Genomic DNA, 7,773 nt, shown 5'->3' with positions numbered 1-7,773 from the left:
TATACGAAACGATCCCTGGTTCCTTACTGACCCCTTGTAAAAAGATTAACTAAAATAATATTTACTGATGGATTTCAAAAGTAAGAGCGTGTTTGGATTGACCTTTAAGTTGGTCAAATCAGCTTTAAATTCTTTTTAATTTTTTTCAGTATTTGTCAAAAGTCAAAAAATACTTAAATTAAAATAAGTTAAATTTTTTTTAACAAGTCAAAATCGATCACATCAAACCTACTAGCGTATAGTACGAAGTTTTCACAGGCTTTTGGGTACTCTATATAGTAAAACAATAATTTCGGGAAATGTCAAATGAGGAAAGCAAAAGCTCAGAAGGGAAAGAACGAGGCTACAGACAGTTTGAGGATTTTCATTGAAAGGGCGGTTGCCTCTCTCTGCATCAGCCTATGATTTCTCCATTACTGTAAGAACTCCAATAACAGCCCTTTTTATCAATTTTAACGGAGGGAGTATATATATATATTAAGGGTTTCTTATACCCTTCCACTCTTTTTTTCTTTTTCTTTTTTTTTAATGCTTTCGCCGGAGCATTCTATGCTTGCCGGTGGAGCTGGTGGAAGCGGTGACGGTGAGTATAATCGACGGCTACAAAGAGGCGATGATGATTTTATCATTCCCTTCTGAGCTCATTAATTAATCGGGACATTTTGAGATAACCCGACCCGTATCTTGGCGGGGCAATGCCCTCAGGTTTACCCTGGTGGGTTTTGCAGCCATGGCGTCGTTGGACTCTCCTTTTGCCTCAGGTTAAACACTGATCTGAGCCTCAATATATGTGCCAATTTTAGAAATTTCGGCTAATTTTGGAATGTGATGTAGAGGATTCATACCGATTTGTTATGAGGCTTAGTAGTTGTTGATGTTGTTGTTTTAGATGATGGAATGATTTGACTGCATGAATTGCAAAATTCACAATTTAGTTTTCTCTGTTTTATCCAATAATGGAGCTCAAAAGGCCTAATCTCTTGTTTCACTGGTTGTCAAAATGGACTTTTTAGTTATGCTTTTCAAGATGCAAAGAACTCCAAAAACTGTGAAAGTCTCATTAGTTTTAAGTCTGAGGCTGTGGTGAATGCAGATAGCTGTAGGGAGTTTTAATGAGTGGTTTTGCCCCTCCCTGGCATTCTCTGCTGCCAATGATCACTTAAATGAGAAGTTTTCCAATTACAAAACACTCTTTTGGTGAAATTACATAATGACCTGGCTAGTTTCCTGTTCTTGTTATACTCTTCGTTTCAATGCAATTAGGCTGTGAAGATTTTAGTCTTCTGTGGGAGATGAATCGGGCATTTTCTCTTGAGCTGAAAACACTGTATCTTGGCATGGCAGCTCAGATGGGTCTGAGATTTGGGGAGCAAAGTTCCATTTTTGGTGTTTCTTCTGTCTCATAAGGCTAACTGTTGCTTGCAGCCATGCCAGGTTTTAAATTTCTTTTGATTTTGTCTGAAAAAGGTGGGATTTTGAGCCTCCCTTATGCCCTAATAGTGCTAAAAGAATGAGCCTTTTATGACTCGGAGAGTGCAGGAGTCTCTAAGGTTGGGGTTCTCTTTCTCTGTGAGTTCATAGTTGATGAATTCTCTTGGTTTAGGGACAAGTTATGCCAGCGCGATGAGTATGATTGACAGCATGAAAGTGGCGAAGATAATTTTGTAAATCTATCATATTAATCGGGCAATTGAGATTATCGACACGTATCTGGGCGGGCATGCTCCCAGGTCTCCCCTGGTGGGTTTTGCAGCCATGGCTTCACCGGATTCTCCTGGTGGGTTTTAAGGGGCTATCTATCTATTTGGCCTATCTAAACTAACAATACAATGGGTAACAACAACCCAAACAAGCTTTTATTGGTTCGTTTGGTTTAGAGACAAGTTATGCCGATGATGGTGACTATGGCTTGAAAGAGGCGATGATGATTGTGGATCTTCCATTCTTTCTAAGCTTATTAATCAGGCATTTGATATTATCTGGCCTGTATCTTGGCGGGGCATGCCTCCAGATTTCTGGTGGTCTTTGCAGCCATGGCGTCGTCAGATCTCCTTTTGCTTGAGTTATAACACAGATCTGAGCCTCGACCGAAGCAGGGGTGATTTGCTCAAATAGGATGCTTTGAGGCCATTGTTTATATTTTGTCGCGTAAGTATCTTTCCAAATCTCATTAGTTTAAGTCTGTGGTGAAGCAGAGAGTTGTGGGGAGTTCCAATGGGTGGTTTTTCCCGTCTCTGTCATTCTGGGTTGCCGCTGATAAATTTTTCTGATTGCAAAACCCCACCCTTTTTGTGAAATATCACAGGACCCTCCCTCTTTTCCTTTTTCTACTCTCTGTGCTTCTTTTTCGGAAATATACTCTCATGCCTTCTCAAGGTAGAGGTAAGGTCTACGTACACACTAACCTTCCCCATCCCACTTGTGAGATTCAACTGGGTTTGTTGTTGTTGTCGTTGTTGAGGCTATGAAGATTTTATCTTCTGCGGAAGATGAAACATATATTTCTATTGAGCTGAAGAAAACTGTAACTTGGCGTGGCAGCTCAGATGGGTCTGTGAGATATGGGGAGAGAAGTTTCATTTGTGGTGTTTGTTCTCTGTCTCATGACATACTGATGCTTGCAGCCATGGCGGTTTTCAAATTTTTTTGTTCTCTGGAAAACAGAGAACCCGAGCCTACCCAGAGGTTCTTACCAGTAAAGCAAAGAGTTACGCATAGCTTAGAGAATGAGGCATCAGAGACTGGGATTTTTTTGTACAGGATGGTTGCCCCTCTCTGCTATGCCCGTGATTTATCCATTGATAACCAGAAAAACCAACAGCCCTTTCAAATAAACAAGAAAAAAGAAAAAAAAATCTTTCATCCAAACACACCCCTGTACATTTCTTCGTTTTCCTCTTCTCTTTGTGCTGCTGCTACTTATGTTGTAAAGGGGCTGTGAGGCTGTGATGATTGCTTTCCGTTCTTGGCTATGTTTGGTCATGGCATTGAGAAAATACTGACTGTATCTTGGCGAGGCTACAGTATGGCTTTGTATAGCAAACTGGTGTCTGCAGCCATGGCGGCGTCGCTTTCTCTTTTGTTTAGTTCAAATACGGAAAATCTGAGCCCTCAATACCCATTTCATGTCCTTCAATGGTGAGCCAATTATTCTCTTTTGAGAGATTTTAACCAAAAGACACTTGTAAGTCTCATTTTAAGACTGTAACAGAGATTTTAAACCGAAAGGACTGTAATTCTTGATTTAAGAAACTAACTCGTACTTATCTCCTTTTTTCTCCTCTCTCACTACCCCACATGTAATTTATATACAGAGAAAAGAGGAGAAGAGAGCTGGGAAATTCTGATGTGAAAAACCAAAGAATTCCCCCATAAAAGGCAAAGGTTAGTCCAGAAAGGAAAGAAATGAGGCAAAACAGAGAGTATTGGGATTTTCTTTGGAAGAGTGGTTGTCCCTCTCTGTTCCGCCATTGATTTTTCTCCATTATCAAACAACCAACAGCCCTTTGTTTATGAGAACAGCAGAAACTGGAAAAGGACTTAACTTATATGCATTCCTAATACATGGTATTACTGCTTTATTGAGTATATTTCATTGGTTGTATTCATTGATTTTCTATTTGTATTAAGAGTATTTTACTGTATTTCACTGTATTGTTGTTTTAAATATAGATGGATACAGTTAGGTTGAAAATACAGATGAATACAGTTAGATTGAATGCATAACTAATTGATAATTAAAATCAAAATGATAGAACTAACAATGTATTTAAAAATATTGTTGTAATAACTAAAATACATATAAATACATTTAAATACAACAGTCAAAAATCACCGTACAAAATAAAAATCAGTGTATGCCTTATCGAATACATATAAATACATCTAAATACAAGAAGAGAAAACCACTGTAGAAACTAAAAATCAATGTATGCGGACTCGAATACATATAAATACATTACAATTAGGGTCATTACGTATTTTTGTTCTCCTTTTGGCTTTAATGGTTGTTGATGAACTTGCAAATACAGGTTCCTCTTGAGCGATTTGCAAATTGAAAGATGACTTTAGTAGGTATTCTGCAGAAAACCTAACAATTGTGAATATTTTAAAAAATACTGTTGAAGAGAAAAAGAAGAAGTTTTAACCAGCAAAAAATCCAAAAACTTTAGTGGTGAGGTGAAAACATGGCGGCGCTTATCGGATTTGAAAACGTGAATGATGAAAGTTTCATGACCGTCGGATTGGACGGAAATGGTCACCGAAGTGAGGCAGAAAGAGATAATAATGTAAAACAATGAAAGAGTGGAAATTGACACCATTATAGACCAACAATGAAAGAGTGGAAATTGACACCATTATAGACCGTCTGTAAACCAGTTTTCTAGTTCATATAGCAAAGAATGAGAGAGATCGTAGAGAGAGAAATAAGATACTATGCTTGATTGTGAGAGAATAAACTGAAATAATGAGTGAGAAAAATATTAGATAGCATATTTAATGGCTTAACGGTAACAAATAATCATAAATATATATTTTATTATAAAACCTAAAAGGTAGGTATAAAAAATAATATTTATTTATAATAAATATGTCGTAAAACTTACAACAGGAGGTAAAATTTCATATAATAATCTCTCACACAACTAATACAATATAATAGGTAGTATAAATAATACGCATATTTTAAATTATGGGAGAATTCAGATTACCAAAAAACGAACACAAAGCAAAAAGCTCGGAAGGGAGAGAATGAGGCTACAGAGAATTGTAGGATTTTTCATTGAAAGGGCGGTTGCCACTCTCTGCATATTAGCCTATGATTTCTCAAACTATCCCAACAGCCCTTTTATAGCCTATTTTAGAGCCGCTGTTTATACATAGGGAGATTTGCACAAATAGGATCATTTGAATTTTCACTACAGTATGCATTTTCCTTTTACGCTTCCGTCGGAGCATTTAATGCTGCCGGTGGCGGTGGCGGAAGTGCTGGTGGTGAAGTATAATCGACGTGCTTAAAAGAGGCGATGATGATTTTCACAAATTTTGTAATTCCCTTCTGAGCTTATTAATTATTCGGGGCGTTTTGAGATAATCCGACCCGTATCTTGGCAGGGCATGCCTCCGTTGGGTTTTTGCAGCCATGGCGTCGCCGGACTCTCTTTTTGCCTGAGCTTAAACACACCTCTGAGCCGGTCTCTTTTCCGGCGAAATCGAGTTGTATTTTTTTTGCTCAAAAGCCCTAATCCCCTTTTTGGCAACCGTGGAATCAGAATATTGGTTTCAGTTCGACCCGATTTAGATTTGGAATGGGCTTTTGAAATAAGGCCCAATTGATTAGGGCACAATATATAAGAAGTGGCGATAACACTAAAATAGCAAAAATCTCATTAGTTTAAGTCTGAGGCAGCGGTGAAAGCAGAGAGCTGTAGGGAGTTTTAATGGGTGGTTTTGCCCCTCTCTGTCATTCTCCGCCACCGATGATCACTCAAATGAAAATTTTCCGATTGCAAAGCCACCCTTAGTTGATTGATTTATTACTCCCTTTGTTCAAATTGATTAGAGGCTATGAAGATTGTTGTTTGTGAAAAAGACAGACTTATAAATCTATTGAGCTGGAAAAAACTGTATCTTGGCATGGCAGCGCAGATATGTCTATGAGATACAATAACAACAACATATACGCAGACCTTACCCTACCTTGTGGGTCTATGAGATATTGGAGAAAATCCATTTTTTGGGTGTTTTTTCCTGTCTCATAAGGCTAACTTATGCTTGCAGCCATGGCAGTTTCTTCCAAAGCTTTTTGGGTTTTGTCTGAGAAAAGGCGAATCTGAGCCTACCCCATTGCTTTTAATTTTGGTTTTTGCTTTTTTGCTTTTTTTCTGCTACTTGATTATATAGGCAAAATCTGAGCTCATACCTCATTTCAACTTTTGGTTCACTTTTAAGACTAACTCTTGAGAAGCATTGTGGAAATAATTCTTAGCTTGAAAGGTATTCATTTCAGTCTAAAACTAGTTTGATTTTCCAGAATGTTCTGGAATAATTTCTCCAATGTTTTCAGTATCTGAATTTTAGTAATTGAACGATAAATGGTGATGGTAGCAAAAATAATTGATGGCCAAAGATCAAATAAGAAAGCAAACAACAAATTCTCTGCTTTTGAAGTTCTAGGAATGTGAATGCTAAGTTCTATTTGAGAATTAACTTTATTGCGAAAGATGTACTTCTTGATACTTTAGCCTATTTTTCTCTGTTTATGAACTCTCTTTGTTGAATGATAATGCTGCTTCTTAGATATGTGTGTGCCTAAAAATGTTTTCTTTTCACTATAATTCTAAGAATCAAAATGCAAACAAGTAAAGTCTATTTTTGAGTTTCTTTGTTGGTAAATATGTTCTTTTTGATACTTAATCCTATTTCCCACTTGTTTTTAAAATGTAATGATTTGGTATGCTCTTGCCCTGAGATGGGTGTGCCTTAGTATTTTTCTTTGTCGAATCATAGGCATCATATGCTAAAGAGGTACTTTCCAATACTTTAGCCCTTATGTTCTCTGTTTTCGAACTCTGAAAAGAATCAGAATACCTGCTTCTTTGACATGGATGTGCCTAAATGTGTTTCCTTTTGTCTAGAAATCTAGGCATTTGAATACTAATGTCTATTTTTGGGTTACTTTGTTGCTGAGATATTTTTTTCCGACTAATCCTGATTGGTGAGTCCATGATCTCATCAAGCATTATCTAGTAATTCGATTACTGAACTTTTAAAAAAATTTATTGCCACTGCATCTATTTATGCAGGAGCTCTGCAGTTGGTGTTACAAGTTAAAAGCTAAAATCATAGACCTTAACAAGGAAGGCAATACATTTTTGGGGAAGTAAGATCGTTGTATAATTTAACCAAATTTTGCAGTTGTTGCTTGTTTTGTGAATACCCACTAATTGTGTATATTGAGTTCGTGCTGATTGGTTTTTCGTGAGATTTCTTGTTTTTATTGGTTTTTTGGCACACTTTGTGATTGACCTAAAGAAGTCATACTTCTTGCTCTTCTCCTTCAATTGTTTTGTTTATTCTGTGCATGAAGGAATTCATCCTAAATGATGAGTAATTCAAGTAAGCTATGGATTAACATCCAAATGAAGCTTTTTGTCATAATTAACCCTGATAGATGGATGAGATTCCTCTCTATTTTTTTGTTACATCCTTCATTAGGTCTGTACTTACACACGACCCTCCCTACCACGGTGTGAGATAATATTTGGTATGTTGTTGTATTCCTAATTAGGTCTATTTTTTTGTGGTGCATCCCTTATTAGCTCTATTATTTTGTTGTACATCCTTTATTAGCTCTATGTTATCATAACAACTGGTCTAAAAAATTGTTTTACATGGTGTATTTTAAAGGGCAATCCGGTGCACTAAGTTATCGCTATGTGCGGAGTCCATGGAAGGGCCGGACCACAAGGGTATATTGTACGCAAGTATTTTGCATATTCTTAGCGTAAATGTCAAGCTTTTTCGATTTTGGTTTTTTTAAACTTCTGCTCAGTCCGTCCAACACATTTATTTTGTGGTTACGTTTATAATTCTTGTTTTCAAAAGTACTATGTGATTTTCTTTTGTAATTACGTTTGTATTCCCTGTTGTCAAGAGCGCACAAGGATCTCGGCAGGAATATTGGTAGCTCCATCGAGTTCAAAAATACAGGATAATTACTTACCTCAGTTGTGACATTATACTATAATGCTAATATAACCGGTTGAACGA

General features: G+C 37.0%; 1 long non-coding RNA gene across 2 annotated transcripts; it reads left to right on the top strand.

Annotated features, from left to right (window-relative positions):
• Positions 1-276: 276 nt before the first annotated feature.
• On the top strand, positions 277-7,693 carry LOC104085045 (uncharacterized). 2 transcript variants are annotated; one of them, XR_011412400.1, is made up of 2 exons: positions 277-6,883; positions 7,411-7,693. It is a non-coding gene; the product is annotated as an uncharacterized lncRNA (long non-coding RNA). The 2 variants fall into 2 exon arrangements; XR_004503939.2 differs by having other exon boundaries at positions 277-7,267.
• Positions 7,694-7,773: the final 80 nt, after the last annotated feature.

This window comes from Nicotiana tomentosiformis, chromosome 11 (assembly GCF_000390325.3).
Source record: "Nicotiana tomentosiformis chromosome 11, ASM39032v3, whole genome shotgun sequence".
In the NCBI taxonomy this organism is placed as follows: domain Eukaryota; kingdom Viridiplantae; phylum Streptophyta; class Magnoliopsida; order Solanales; family Solanaceae; genus Nicotiana; species Nicotiana tomentosiformis.
Note: the sequence above shows the minus strand (reverse complement) of the source record. Positions and strands in the feature narration are given on the sequence as shown.